The sequence below is a fragment of the Bubalus bubalis genome, chromosome 10, assembly GCF_019923935.1.
Source record: "Bubalus bubalis isolate 160015118507 breed Murrah chromosome 10, NDDB_SH_1, whole genome shotgun sequence".
In the NCBI taxonomy this organism is placed as follows: domain Eukaryota; kingdom Metazoa; phylum Chordata; class Mammalia; order Artiodactyla; family Bovidae; genus Bubalus; species Bubalus bubalis.
Window position 1 is genome coordinate 49501624 of NC_059166.1, and position 15013 is coordinate 49516636.

At 35.1% G+C, this 15013-nt stretch overlaps 1 long non-coding RNA gene across 2 annotated transcripts in view; it reads left to right on the forward strand.

Annotated features, from left to right (window-relative positions):
• Nucleotides 1-14710, forward strand: part of LOC123327701 — a 68752-nt gene extending 54042 nt beyond the window's left edge. For both annotated transcript variants that reach the window (XR_006542375.2, XR_006542374.2), the window contains 2 exons: nt 11573-11672; nt 14246-14710. This is a non-coding gene — a long non-coding RNA (uncharacterized LOC123327701). The remainder of the gene's footprint in view (nt 1-11572; nt 11673-14245) is intronic.
• Nucleotides 14711-15013: the final 303 nt, after the last annotated feature.

Here is a 15013-nt window from a genome sequence, read left to right on the forward strand (position 1 = left end):
ATGCTAATTTGTGCCACATAATAATTGTCTACTGCTTTTATAAATATAAATTACCTATGAACTGGATTACAAATTGACTATATTTTTGGATATTTTCTCCTTGGGATTTTATAGATATGGCTTAGTTTTCTGATATTAAGTCTCACTTTTGAAAGTCTAAGGCAAATTTGATTTTCCCCCTCTTTTATTCTCTTATTATTTTGCTGTGTGCATGAAAATTTCTGCAATTATTCTTGAAACTCAATAGTTAAACTAGAACATGTGTACTACTTTGTGTCAGTTTTTCGTAGAACATGTGTGATTTGATAATATCAAAATTAGTTTTTAATCTCATAGAAAGATTTTTACTACTGTCTCTGTGAATATATTTTTACTGTTCTATTTGTTGAATACTCAAGAGTAGCAACAGCACTTATACTTACAATGTGAAATAGTCTTCCTGTGTTTTCTATCTTCCTAACTGCTTTACTGTCTTTGCCTTTTTTATTTCCCTCTGCATTCAGTATACTAATCTCATGGCTTTCTTCTGTGCCAGTTATTTGTGTTTCATCCTCAACTTTTCTTACCGTGTTTTTTTTTTTTTTTTCCAATTCTTTTATTTGTCTAACTGATGGTTTCGATTTGTTCCTCTGTTTGTTTCCATAGCTCAAGAATCTCATTCTCTGTTTTCTTTATGTGCTTTTGAATACTTATTCTACTGAACAAGGTCTTTGTAAAATTACTCTAAGGTAGAAGGTACTCTCAGGAAGTTTATAATCAAACATGAGTCTTTGTCTTTTACTGGATTTCCTTCCTCCCTCTCTCCTTCCCTTCTTCCTCCCTTCTCTGCTTCATTTCTTTCATAATATATTTTCATAATTTTCATGCACTTATGGATATAACTAGGGCTGGGAACAATGTGTGTTAGAAAACTTGAAATATTTACTGGTTCTGGGTTGGTGGATTTAAAAAAAAAAAACAAAAACCTACCTCTACTAAGATTACACTTGATTAGTAGATGACCGTGTCCTATTTCCAAGGGGTAGAGCAATCTTCGGAGAAGGCAATGGCTCTACAGAGGAGCCTGGTAGACTGCAGTCCATGGGGTCACTAGGAGTCGGACACAACTGAGCGACTTCACTTTCACTTTTCACTTTCATGCATTGGAGAAGGAAGGAAATAGCAACCCACTCCAGTGTTCTTGCCTGGAGAATCCCAGGTATGGAGGAGCCTGGTGGGCTGCAGTCTCTGGGGTCACACAGAGTCAGACACGACTGAAGCAACTTAGCAGCAGCAGCAGCAGAGCAATGTTCAAGTTCTGTATCATCTCTGATTTTTGCCACAGATCCATTGAAATTTTGAAGTCATGGTGGTTTTTTTCTACCTCTACTAGGATTTTCAGATTCTATCATATGTTAAAGGACTTCTGTATTTATATTCTCTCCCTATCTCTCTCTCCCTCTCCCCTCTTCCTTCCCTCTTCTTTTCCCCTCTTCCCTCTCCCCCCCTTTTTTTTCACACCCTTTCCCTCTGTACCTCCTCTTTCAATCCCCCTGCAATCTATCTACATATTCACTCTCCCTAAACCATGATTCATCAATGATAATTTATGCAATTCTTTTTTGTTTATTTGATTCATCCTGCTCTCCTCTACTATTTTGGATTTGGATGACAGAGTTTGGTACTCCAGAGGGCTTCCCACGTGGCTCAATGGTAAAGAATCTGCCTGTAATGGAGGAGACATGAGTTCAATCCCTCAGGCATTAAGATTCCCTGGAGAAGGAAATAGTAACCCACTCCAGTATCCTTGCCTGGTAAATCCCCTGGACAGAGAAGTCTGGCCAGCTGTAAGGATTAGACATGACTTTGTGACTAAACAATAACAAGGCCTTCCAGAATAGTGTGAAATTTTCTGTGACATTTATGTTTCTGAAGTTTATGGCATGGATTTGAAGCCCTTTCCTTGCTTGACTGCTGTTGGTGGATTTTGCATGTGTTTCCTAGTTCTCTGTGTGTGTATCCATGTTACTGGATGTTAATTTCAGGACTTCAGTAATGCAGTTTCACTGTGCCATATTTTATCAAATTGTATTTGTTATGTTTCCTTAATAGTATAAAATTATTACATTAATAATTTTTATCTTAAAAATCTATGTTTTTTTAAATCTACAAACCCTGAAAAATTAATTTAACACTTTAGATAATATTTTATTCTGAAATGATGTTGGTGTTCAAAATATGAATATTATGCTCACTGCTTCATCAGAGGTTGTTTTTGGTAATCTGATACTGTCTAGGTCCAGGAAATGGCTCAATTCTCCCACTTCTTTTTTTTTTTTTCTATTTAAACTATTACCTCTCTTTGATGTAAACATATGCATTATTTGTTCATTATTTTACAAGTTTGATGTCACAGCAGCTGTGAATATTAAACTCACTTGGCATTATTTGATATAATGTGGTCTATGACATGAATTAAGGGAATTATTTTTAAGTGTCATTGAAAGAAGCACAACGTTTCAAAAATTAATTGTATAGACTGCTCACATACTACAGAAAATGTGGGTGCCAGCATTTTTGTTGAAGTCTTTGTACCTAGAGCTCTGTAAGTGAAAGTACCAAGGTGGGTTGATCGGGAGACAGTTCATCTGAACTGGGGACACACAGCAGTGCTCCAGTGACTTTATAGCTTTCATTTGCAAGTATATGCTATCCAAGTCAAGTATTGATGGTAAAAAGAAGAGAAAATTAGCTATAAATTGAAACTCAGTCCCACACAAAAGTTTAAGACGTACATATCCTGAAGCATATTCTAAGGCATTTCAATTTACAACTTGTGTACTTCCCTTCTAAAGTCCTGGATCCTTTAAATTTGTTATCTCGAGTTTTCATTTTCAGATCTGTATAATCAGCAACATCTTTGCTCTGTAAGGGAAAAGTAAAAATCCCATTGCACTAGTGTCATTTTTGATGTAGTTCTTTAACAAAATAAATAAGTAAATAAGAACACACATCCAGGATGAAATTAGGCTGTAGTGAAGCCTCTAATTTTTCTATGAATGAATTGTAAAGTAAGCAAAGGGTGAGGAGAAAGTGCCATATGCTCATTTTCCAGAGGAGTGTGTCTTACCAACAGATCAGAAGTCACCTTTAAATGCTGACTACAAAGAAACCTCCAGTTGCTTCTTCTGCAGAGGCAATTTTTGCTTTCTTTTTGCTGAGCTGCCAGAAAGAGAAAATCTAAAAATAATTATTTCTGCCAATTGAGTAATTAATGATGGCCTTACCAAATGACAGTTTTATCGAATGGCATTAGGCAAGATGAATTAGATTTTTATTAAACAGTTTTTAAATGTTTCAAGGACTCCATGAAAGCCTCATGAAGACTGTTTGTGCTAAATTAGGGGAAATTGTGTTTACTTTTCATGTCAACGAAAAAGGTATAATAAATGCAATTATTTTCTATCAAAACCAACAAGTGAATACTTTGCTATTATTTGATTCATGCCTAAAATTATTATAATGGGCAAATTATGGATGTTTATTCTTGCTGATAGACCTAAACCAGTTGTTTTTAAACATTTTATGTCTTACCACTCTTCTAGAATCTCTGTCCTTACTCTTTCCAACACATTCCTTGGATTCCATCAAACTTTTACTAACACTGAAGAATAAATGTGTTATGTTTCTCTATAAAACTGCTTCTACTACTCTTCCTTAATCACTGCTGAAGACACACAAAGAGGAATGGAAACTGCAATTAATGACATCATTAAAGGGGGCTAGAAGACAATAGTTAGGTATATCCTTAATATTAATGAACTGCTGCTAGTTTAGCAAAACATGTGCCAAGTTTTAGAAATCAACTTCTGCCTTTTTTTTTCTATGATGCCATATTGCCTAAATCAAGAAGCAGGTCCCTAACTCGCCTAGTATAGGTCTCTCTTAATGCTAGAGTACTTCAGGGCTCAGTCTTGTTCTCTTAGTGATCTCACTAGGTCCTGCATCTTTAAAATACCATCAATAAGCTGAAAACCTCAAATTATATATCTACAGCCCAGAGTTCTATCCAAACTCTGGTCTATTTATACACTCCACAGGCTATTTAACAGCTCTACTTGGATGTCTAATAGACCTTCAAAAACTTAAAATCCCTCAAACAGAACTCCTGATTTTCCCTGAAATGCTGTGGCACTTACTAATTTTTACATCTCAGTTAATAACAAATGACAATAATAATTTTTTAATTAACATTTTAATGTTTTTTTCTCTTATACCATACATTTAGTCTGTGAAGCAATCCTGCCAGCTCTATCTTCAAAATATACATTCAATCCAACCATTTCCCACAACATCTATTAACCCCACTCTAGTTTCAGTCACCATGGTATTTCACCTGGAATATTGTAACTATATCCTGGTGGGTTTTTCTCTTTACGCCCATGCCCTGCTTACCACAATCTATACTCAGCACAGTGGCCAGAAAAGCCATTTGAAATGTAAACTAGATGTCACTCCTCTGCTTAACACCCTGTGATAGTGTAACATTTTACTCAGAATAAGTCTTTAAAGTCCAATTTAATTGACTCTTTTCTCTGACCATGTTGCTTATATCTCTCAATCTGACTCACCCTACATCAGTCACACAGAATTTGTAAATTTCTTTTAGAATGAATGTTAGAAGAATGTTTCCATCATGCTCTGTTTCCTTTATCTGGAACACTTATCTCCTAAATACCTTCTATACTGTTCCCTCCCTCATGTCATTTAAGCTCTTTGTCATTTTTTCCGTGAAGCCTAGCATGACCTCCCAATATAATACTGCATCCTTTAGCCATCCCTACCCTTGGCACCCCATTCTCTTTCTCTCAGCTTCTTATTTTTTTTTTTTTAATTTTTATCTAAGTACCTTCCAGCAAGGAACACATTTTACTTATTTTTGATATTTATTTTCTGCTTATCCTGCTAGTATATATATGCTCCTTGAAAGTAATGTGTTTGTTTTCGTTACTGAGCAGAGATAATAAGGTTCACCTGTCAGCATATGCTCCAGATAGGGTATTCTGACCAGTTCAATTTTCTTCTTTTACCTGAAAGTGAGTTTGCTTCCAGGTGTAGATTTGCTTGACCCAGTTTATAGGGCTTACTATCACATGGGAACCCTTGCTGGACTGAAATTTTCACAAGCCTTTACTGCTGAACTTCCATCTGACACAACACATCTCAGTTTCATAAAGAGTACTGGGGACATTTGGCCATCTAATATTATTAATTATGTCCTAACATTTCTTAACGTTGCAACACCCTTTTGGTAATGATGTAGCCTTCCAGTATGCAGTTGCATGTTATGTTCATTTCTCATTTAGAATTTTACAGTGATATTCTTGTGCACAATCCATATACAAAATGGTATCATTTTAACTTTAATCACTGTATTTTTACTATCATAACTGTGTTTCCCTATTTGACAAAATGTTTTTTTTTTTAATTAATAATGAGCTCAGGCTGCCAATACAAAGAGATTCATAGTGAAATGAGTAGCAACTAAAAATCGTACCTTATTCAAAACTATACTAATTATGCACTTTAAAAGTTTTTTTTTTTTCCTTGAAAACTTGGGTTTTCAAAGTATAGCTCACAGTATTGTGTGATGCTACTTGGCAAGTAGAATCTCCACAGAATTAGAAACTTCTGAAACTCTTAAAGGTGTACTAATTTTGATTTTTTATAACTAATCTTATACGCAGTCTTTACTAGCAAACAGCCTCCATCTTTCAGGAAATAAAGTCAGTGGCCTGGAGAGTCCCGTGGACGGAGGAACCTGGTGGGCTACAGTCCATGGGGTCTTGAGGAGTCGGACACCACTGGGTGACTTCATTTTCACTTTTCACTTTTGTGCATTGGAGAAGGAAATGGCAACCCACTCCAGTGTTCTTGCCTGGAGAACCCCAGGGACGGTGGAGCCTGGTGGACTGCCGTCTGTGGGGTCACACAGAGTCGGACACGACTGAAGCGACTTAGTAGTAGTAGCATTGTATCATTGTCTTGTAGGAACTAAATAAGGAATTGTGTTTGAAATAAATCTATGGCCCATCTGCAAGGGTCCTAAAGTTATCAAAATTAAGGTTATAAGCAGTTCCAGTTTCTTTCCAATTGACAAGGGTCACTAGATGTCAGTCACAAGCATAACAAATCCCACCAGAAATAGTAGCTCATGTCATTATGAGACAAAAGAAAGATAGACTGCACCTTTTGTACATTTAGATTTTCTAAATGACTCCACCCTTCCAGAACTCTTGTCCTCAGCAGCAAGATATTGCTGTAGAATTTTGAGGAGAAAAAAACATAAAAGTGAGCTAATGAAAGTGACTTTATATCCTTTGGGAAAAAAATAAAAACTGCCCCATGAGGTAGGAAGATAGATATTAATCCATTCTTGTTGTTATCTTACTAAGTCATGTCTGACCCCATAGCTGTAGCTCACCAGACTCCTCTCTCCATGGGATTTCCCAGGCAAGAATACTGGAGTGGGTTGCCATTTTCTTCTCCAGGGGATCTTCCCTACACAGGAATCAAATTGGTATCTCCTGAATTGGCAGGCGGATTCTTCACTAGTAAGCCACCAGTACACTCTCTACTCTGCCATAAAATTAGAATGCTGGGCTTCATGATTTTTCAAATTTCTTTGACTTGAGAAAAACCATGATTTTCTCATTCTGGTCATGATAAATTAAGGAGGGATGGCTTGAAAGGATGGATAGATATTGATAGTGGAAAAAGAGAAAGGACCATCACATGTTCATATGACCCAAATTGTGTCAAAGGCTATTATTTGAACTTAAGTATTTGTCATATATATCATTCAGTCATTCCTTTGCATCTACTGACAACTAGATATAAAACTTGTATTAATTTTGCTGTTTATTCTGGAAATATTAAAGGATACAGACCTACTAAGGAAGAAGAATAAAACTAACAATTTGTAAGTGAAATTCAATTGTTTATAGTAGGATTTTCAGTAAAGATAAGGCTACATAATACCCCTTTTATTTCAAGATTTTCATGTTTCACTGGATCCTTTCCTCCAGTTGACTGACTGTCTTAAACATGCATTTCTAGCTAATAGGGGACTAAGCAAACAAAACCATCAAGGTCAGGGTGAACCTATTGCCTCTGTTCTTCCTAAATGCTAGTATTTTCCCATTAGTGCACTATGGAAGTAATAAGAATCAATCTTTAAAGATAATATTTTGCAGTTTATATAGTTGAACTCACAATATTATAGATGAATGAAAAGATCATTGGTCAATGAATGTAAGTTTCATTTTAGCTCTGATATTCAGTTTTTCCTGAATCTCAGGTGAATTTCTTTCTAGATGATCATTGTGGTTGCTTTTCTTAACAAATAAAGAGAAATGTTTAATCCTCACAGTGATTCATTTTCCAAGTATAATTACAATATACTCCTTTATCAGGAGTATGTTGTATATTCTTCTATATAACTTAGTCAATTAACTCATAATTAAAGGGCTACTGAAAAAAAAAAAAAAGGCAACAACCAGGCACAATTAATTTTTCCTCTTCCTTCTCTGGAACCAGATCACTTAATGAAAATATTTAAGTTCAGTTAAAAATCAAAATAAAACAAAACAAACAAAATAAAAATCTTTCATGGCAGTAAGTTTAACAAGCATGTACTTTTCTTGAACCCAAGTAGAATGTTTAATTTATTGTATCAGAGCTCTAAATACATGCCAGTTGTGTTCACTGTGTTAGGGTAGCACAAGACTATTTCATGGTTGTTAGCCAAAATCTGTGAAACTTAATATACACATAGCCTACTTTTTGTTTCAAAGGTTGAGTTCAAATGAGGTTGAGATTTTATTTGGATTCAAAATTTCCATATCTTTATTTCCATCAATATAAAATAGACAGTCTTTCTATTTCATGTTTTAAATTCTTAATTGCTTTTAGCATCCCCATAAGTTAATAGAAAGTTAACATGTATCTCCACTGTATTTTGAGGGTCTTTTTATCTATTAAAATTCAATGAAAATTTCTTTAGTTAAATACTTTGGTAATCATATTTATAAGAAAATAGATGGAAAGATGTATCTATATTGATAAAAAGGACAGATGCAATTGCATTTATTCCATTGCATAATACAGAAAATAGATTGTTTATTTAAAATGCACTAGTAGTTAAAAAATATGATTTCTAGAGAACTGCCTGTCATATAGTAAACACTCAATAAAACATTAGCTACTCTGATTAAGTGTTTGTATTCCTACCAGTCAACTTTCCATACCCATTAATGTCTAAGGAATTATGCCATATGCTTACATTTTCCTTATTTTTTGTGATTACTATGAAAGAGAAGGCTATGTGTATGTGCTCAGTTGTGTTACACTCTTTGTGACCCCATGGACTGTAGCCCACCAGGCACTTCTGTACATGAGAGTTTCCAGGAAAGAATAGTAGAATAGGTTGCCATTTCCTTTTCCAAGGGATCTTCCCAATCTAGGGATCAAACCCACATCTCCTGTATCTCCTGCATTGGCAGGCAGATTCTTTACCACTAGTGCCACCTGGGAAGCTCTGAAAAGGAAGGCTAAAGAGACACAAAAATCCAAGAGACACAAAAATCCTGGGGTCACAAAAAGGCTTAGAAATTTCAATTGGCAAATCTTGCTTATGCCCAAAGAATTTTTGACCACTACCCAATCTGATTGCTAATTTCAGCTTTGTACTTCAGGTTCTGTCATCTTATAGCTGGTAGTATAGCTAGTGTGCTTGAGTCTGCTTCCTTGATATGATTTAAACTTCATGAGATCCACATATCTGTATTTTTACATACCCAAAACTCTTGGACAACCCCTGATAAATTCTGGCATGCAAAATATGTGTACATTGAACATTGTACATTGTTCACTGGTTTTAAAAGGAACTATAGAAATGTTTTCTAAATAGCAAATTAGTATAGACCAGTTAATTTCATTTTCCTATTCTCCAGAACAACAAACTATCCGTTATTACCCTAAAATATTAGCAGTCAAAGTGCTGCTTGTTCTGGGCCTTCAAAATAAATAGGACATTCTTTTTATCTTTGAAAGTTTCCATTTTATTAACAATAGCTACTATTATGTCATATATGCCTTCAATATACAGTCTTTTTTCATATCGTGGACCAAGCTGATATGAATGCATGTCACCAATTCCTACCATTCGAAATACCAAATATAAATGTCAGATAAAATAATAAAAGTATAAGTACTTAACAAAAGTTTAAGAAAAAATGAGATTTTCAAGTAAGGAAACAGAGGGGACATCAAGGTAGAACAGAGGTCATCAGTCGGGAACCCTGAATGAAGGGTGTCAAAGGTAAATCTAGTGGTTGGAATGTGGTCATTAGGTACCTAGGGACAAAAGGCAGAGTCATGGACCAGATTTGAGTTGGCATACTGTAAATGAGCTTCTGAATAAAATACTGCCAATAAATGGAAATATGATAAGACGATTTCCAGCTTTCTGTCTCCAGAACCATTGTGTGGGCTGCTGTCTACTTAGAGTCAATACTTGCAGGGCACAGTGAGGTGAGCATTAGAAACCATTGTACTATATCATGAGCTGAAATCGTTTCCAAATTCATAATCGTCACAAAATGTAGTAGTTGCTATTTTGGAGTTACTAAGTCATTTCGGCTTTTTGTAGCCCCATGGACTGCAGCACGCCGGGCTCCTCTGTCCTCCATTATCTCCTGGAGTTTCCTCAAATTCATGCCCATTGAGTCAGTGATGCTGTCATCTCAGACTCTGCTGCCCCCTTCTCCTCCTGCCCTCAATCTTTCTGAGAATCAGGGTCTCTTCTAATGAATCAGTTCTTCGCATCAGATGATCAGGTTTTGGAACTTCAGCTTCGGTATCAAATCCTTCCAATGAATATTCAGGGTTAATTTCCTTTAGAATTGACTGGTTTGATCTCCTTGCAGTCAAAGGGACTCTCAGGAATCTTCTCCAGCACCACAATTTGAACGCATCAGTTCTTGGGCACTCAGCCTTCTTTATGGTCCAACTCTCACATCTATACATGACTATTGCCAAAACCATAACTTTGACTACATGGACATTTGTCAGCAAAGTAATGTCTCTGCTTTTTTAGTACAGTGTCTAGCTTTGTCACTGATATACTTACAAGGGGAAAGCATCTTTTTTTTTTTTTTTTATTTTCATGGCTGCAACCACCATTTTTTTTTCTTCTATTTGCCATTAAGTGATGGGACTGAATGCCATGACCTTAGTTTTTTAATGTTGAGTTTTAAGCCAATTTTATGTGGAAACCCAACCAAAAAGATAATATTAATTTAGTTAAAATACTAAATAATATTATTTAAAAGATATCACTATGGCCCATTAAAAGCAAACAATCCAAGACCAAAGAAACCTCCCTCTCTCCCTCTGAAATACAACACATTAAAACAACTGTAAAAAATCCCCACAATGAAAAATTATATACCACTTGAGGAAACATAACTCGATTATTCAGTTGTATGTGTCATCTTTTAAATGTTAACCACTTACTTTGCATCTCATAATCAAAACACCCCAAAGATTTTCCTTCAGTGGTGGACAAATTTAAATATCTACTTTGCTGAATTGAGTTAAAAAATCAGAATTCATAAAGTATATCCCTGCTAAACCTTAACTGCTAAATTTTGCTTTATAGTAACAAAGGCATCATTAATTGATAATACCTCAAAGCAGACATGAGGTAACTATGGTGATCTCTAGAATGTTAATTTTACCTTTTATCAAAGACTTTAAAGATTTTTAAAAGATTTTACAATCACCACATGACTGTATTTAAAACACTATAGTTTTAACCAAATAAAACGTATTTTGAAATTGTTTCATTCATGTTGTCTGGAATGGCAACGTTTATTTTTTTTTTTAAAGCTGAGTAGTTTTCCATTGTCTGCGTGAATGTGTGTTTATGTGTGTGAGAGTGAGAGAGAGAGAGAGAGAGAGACTGTGTGTGTATACATCACGTTTTCTTTCCCAATTCATCTGTCAATGGATACTTAGTTTGTTTCCATAGCTTTGTTATTCAGAATAGTGCTGCAATAATTATGGGAATACAGATGTCTCTTTGAGGTAGTGGATTTTATCTCCCTTGGATTTACCCAGAAGTGGGACCTCTAGATCATATGCAAGTTTTATTTTTAGCTTCCCTAGGAGTTTCCATACTGTTTTCCATAATGTTTTTATCAGATGAGTTTCATCTGAGTTTTCATATCAGATGAGTTTTCATCTGAGTTTCATCAGAACTCAGGTGAGTTCCCTATGCTGCTGCTGCTGCTGTTGCTAAGTCGCTTCAGTCCCGTCCAACTCTGTGTGACCCCATAGAAGGCAGCCCACCAGGCTCCCCCGTCCCCGGGATTCTCCAGGCAAGAATACTGGAGTGGGTTGCCATTTCCTTCTCCAGAGTTCCCTATGAGTTTTCCATAATGTTTATACTTATGTTTCCACCAATAGTGTGCAAAGTTTCACTTTTCTAAACATTTTTACCATCGTGTTTATCTCTTTTCTTTTTTAGAATAGACTTCCTAACAAATACGAATTGATACCTCTCTGTGGTTTTGATTTGCATCTGTCTGACGGTTGGTGCTGTGGGGTACCTGACCTGTTGGGTATTGGTATGTCTTCTTCGGAAAAATAAATAGTTCTTTAGGGACTTTGCTCATTTTTTTTAAAATTTGGTTATTTGTTAGTTTTGCATTTAGGTTGTATAACTTTTTATATCTGTAGTTTTTCTAGCAATATTACCATTGTTCCTTGTATTTTGGGGAGTCATTTTTTACAACTGATTTCAGAAAATGTGTCACCTTATTTTATAAAATCTATTTTATACTGGGGGTCAAAAGACAAGATTTTGTGTCCAATGCCTTCCCATTTTATTGAGCTCAGGATTTTTGCTCTTGCTGTTTGTACACCTCCATATCTACTTAGTCATTATTTGTGCCTATTTTAGAGTTGGTTTTTTGATTAAAGCTCGTGGATCCGTTTATCAGAAAGATAAATTATTTGCTATGATTTACATTAGTATTCTACTCCAAATCTTTCATAAATATGCTTCATTTTCATTTGTATGATTCTAGCTTTCTCAAAATGGCAACCCACTCCAGTGTTCTTGCCTGGAGAATCCCAGGGACGGTGGAGCCTGGTGGGCTGCCATTTCTGGGGTCGCACAGAGTCAGACACGACTGAAAGACTTAGCAGCAGCAGCAGCAGCTTTCTCAAAGGCAATATGTGAAACAAGTCAATAGCCTGTGTGTAATTGACTGCCATTAATTTGAAATATGTGAATTTAGGAACAACCTTTATACATATTCATTAAGATGCCATCCTTCACTCTCAGTGATTAAGCTCTAGGCACGTCACTAATAGGATATTTGCTGTTTGTTGTTTCTTTGTGGTCACAATGAATTTGGGCTGATCCACTCCATGGTCTTTTGTCTATTTTTTTCCTTTGACTAATGGGCCATATCTGGCATGGCAGGCCTACAGATATTATCCCCTGACTTAATGGAAGATTTTTAAAAAGGCCACAAAGTCTATAATGCTTTATTTACTAGAATTTAATAAAACACAAATTTATTATGAAACAGTTACCAAATCAAAAATTGAGACTACTCTAGATAACTTTTTAGCCAAAATAAAAATTAAATGTATGTAAACATTACTGGCATTCTATGTACAGTAACCATATTATACAAATTAATGTGTAGTCGACAATATCAAATTAATATGCCAATAAAGTCTGCCCTTTACTTATTAAGTAAGAAAAAAAAATCAGTTTCATAACATGTTATGTCACATGTACTGGCTATGAAACACTCGTCTTTCCCTCTTCCCCTCTTTTTTTTTTTTTTAATTAAGCTGGGACTTCAATTTTGTTTTATCAAAAGAGACATATAAGAGGGGACATATAGTAGGAAAACACAACAGATCTTCCCTTGTGTCTTTGTTTATTGGCCCTCCTAGCACAGTAATCTCCCTTCACCCCTGCAGCCATTCCTTCCAGTCCCCTGCTATTTCAGATACTCCCAGAACCAGCTTCAGTCAGCTCTACAGCCAGGTAGAACCTGCCTCCAATTTGTGTCTGGGAGACCATCCTCCTCCAAGAATCTGGATTCTAATGTCCCCTTTGTTTCTCCAACTAAATGAGTATTGTTACCTTCCTGTAGTGATTAATACTTTGTTATCTCAATAATTATTTTTTGTTTGTTTGCAACCTTCCAAACATCTTTGTAACCAATCTTCTATAATAGCAGATTCTGTTTGTTGAAATAGACGATAATGCTTCCATTTTTTGATTCTTCCAATAGACTTACAAGAGAAACTTAACTTTCCTGGAGATTAGCTAATTTTAGTTGAAAAATAAGTGAAAGTCTTCAGTCTATAATCTACCTTTGAAATGTCAATCCAACAGTTAACTCTATTTATACCAATTGCTTTCTTCTTTTACTGTGAGATTTAAAAAAATAAGACAAAATACATAAACTTTGAGAATGTAAATGACTATAGTAGGTATACTTGGGTTTTGGATTTTACTTTGTTTTTGCTCTGATCTGTGAACTTTAGGGAAATTATCCCTCCTCTCCACCAAATATACACAACAAGCCAATTGATTTTGATTTGCCAGTCACAGTACCACATTTCTCCTAACTGCAGAACTACTAGTCAAATTTCCTTTCCCAAGAATATTTAGAGTACAGGCTCAGAGGTAATTTGACTTGAATGGCAATGTCTAAGAAATGATGTATGCATTTCAACTTTTAGGTTACTGTCCATAGTTTGATTCTTTAACTCTTCCTTCTGTCCGGTAGCTACAAAGTATTTTTTGTTTGTCTAAGTAAATATTTATTGATTTCTCAATATATGCAATATACAATAGTTCTTTAATTAGACAGTGATGTCTCTTTTACATTTTAAAAAATATGGAATGAGAGAATCAGATCTGCTTTAACATTTTCATGCATTGGCAAAATTTTGAAGTATCATTTTAATATGAACTTCAGGAATTTATTTGGCACTCTATAACTGTTTAAGTATGGTATTTATTCTATTTAAGAAGTTGATTTAGGTGATATATGTGAAGCTTTTTTAAGGATAGCAAAATATGTGGAGATAAAATTATGGCTTTAGTTCTCTTACTTGATTTTGATACACAGGACATTTACTGGTGTCTCTCTAACTTTATTTACAGTCACTCAACAAATATTTATTGAGTTTGTCCCATATGCTCCATGCTCGGCCCTGTGGGGAGTGTTAGGGACGAAGAGTTTAACAGGATTCTGTCATCAAACAGCTTCCATGTTTGTGGGAAAGTTGGAAAACCACAGTAGTGCTGTGCAGCATGATGCCATCCGTTCTAACAGAATGCACTGGACGCTTCAGAGGCACAGATGAATGGCATCTAATCAGCCTAGGAGGAAGGAAAAAATTTATAAGAGGATGTGATAAGAAAATAAGAAAAAAAAAAAAAGAAAAATTAACCCAAAGGAAAAGAATTCTGAAACTTTGCTATGTAAAAAACCAAAGAATTTATAAAGGAAATATGTCAGATCGGGCAATAGGCAGGATCCATTGATCTTTTTTGGCATGCTAAACTGCGTTTTTTTGCTTGATATTGTTGAAGAATGAAACCGTGATTAAATTACTCAAAAGCCCATCTAGATCTTTTTTTTTTTTTTTTCTAAGATTGTGGTATGAGGTAAATGACTTATACTACTTCTTCCTTTGATTAAAAAGTATTCGACTATTAAATTTAGCAGTAGTTTACCCATTGTAAATGCATTACTAAATAATCGTTGCCCTAAAATTTCACTGTTGGTGATCCTTTAACATAAATTTGTTCTGCAATCAATAGTAATTTTGTATGTATGGAAATCAACCGATAAATAAATGAGATACATATCATTAGAAACATGAATAATGGTTTACATTTGGAATGTAAGATGGGAATAGTCACAAC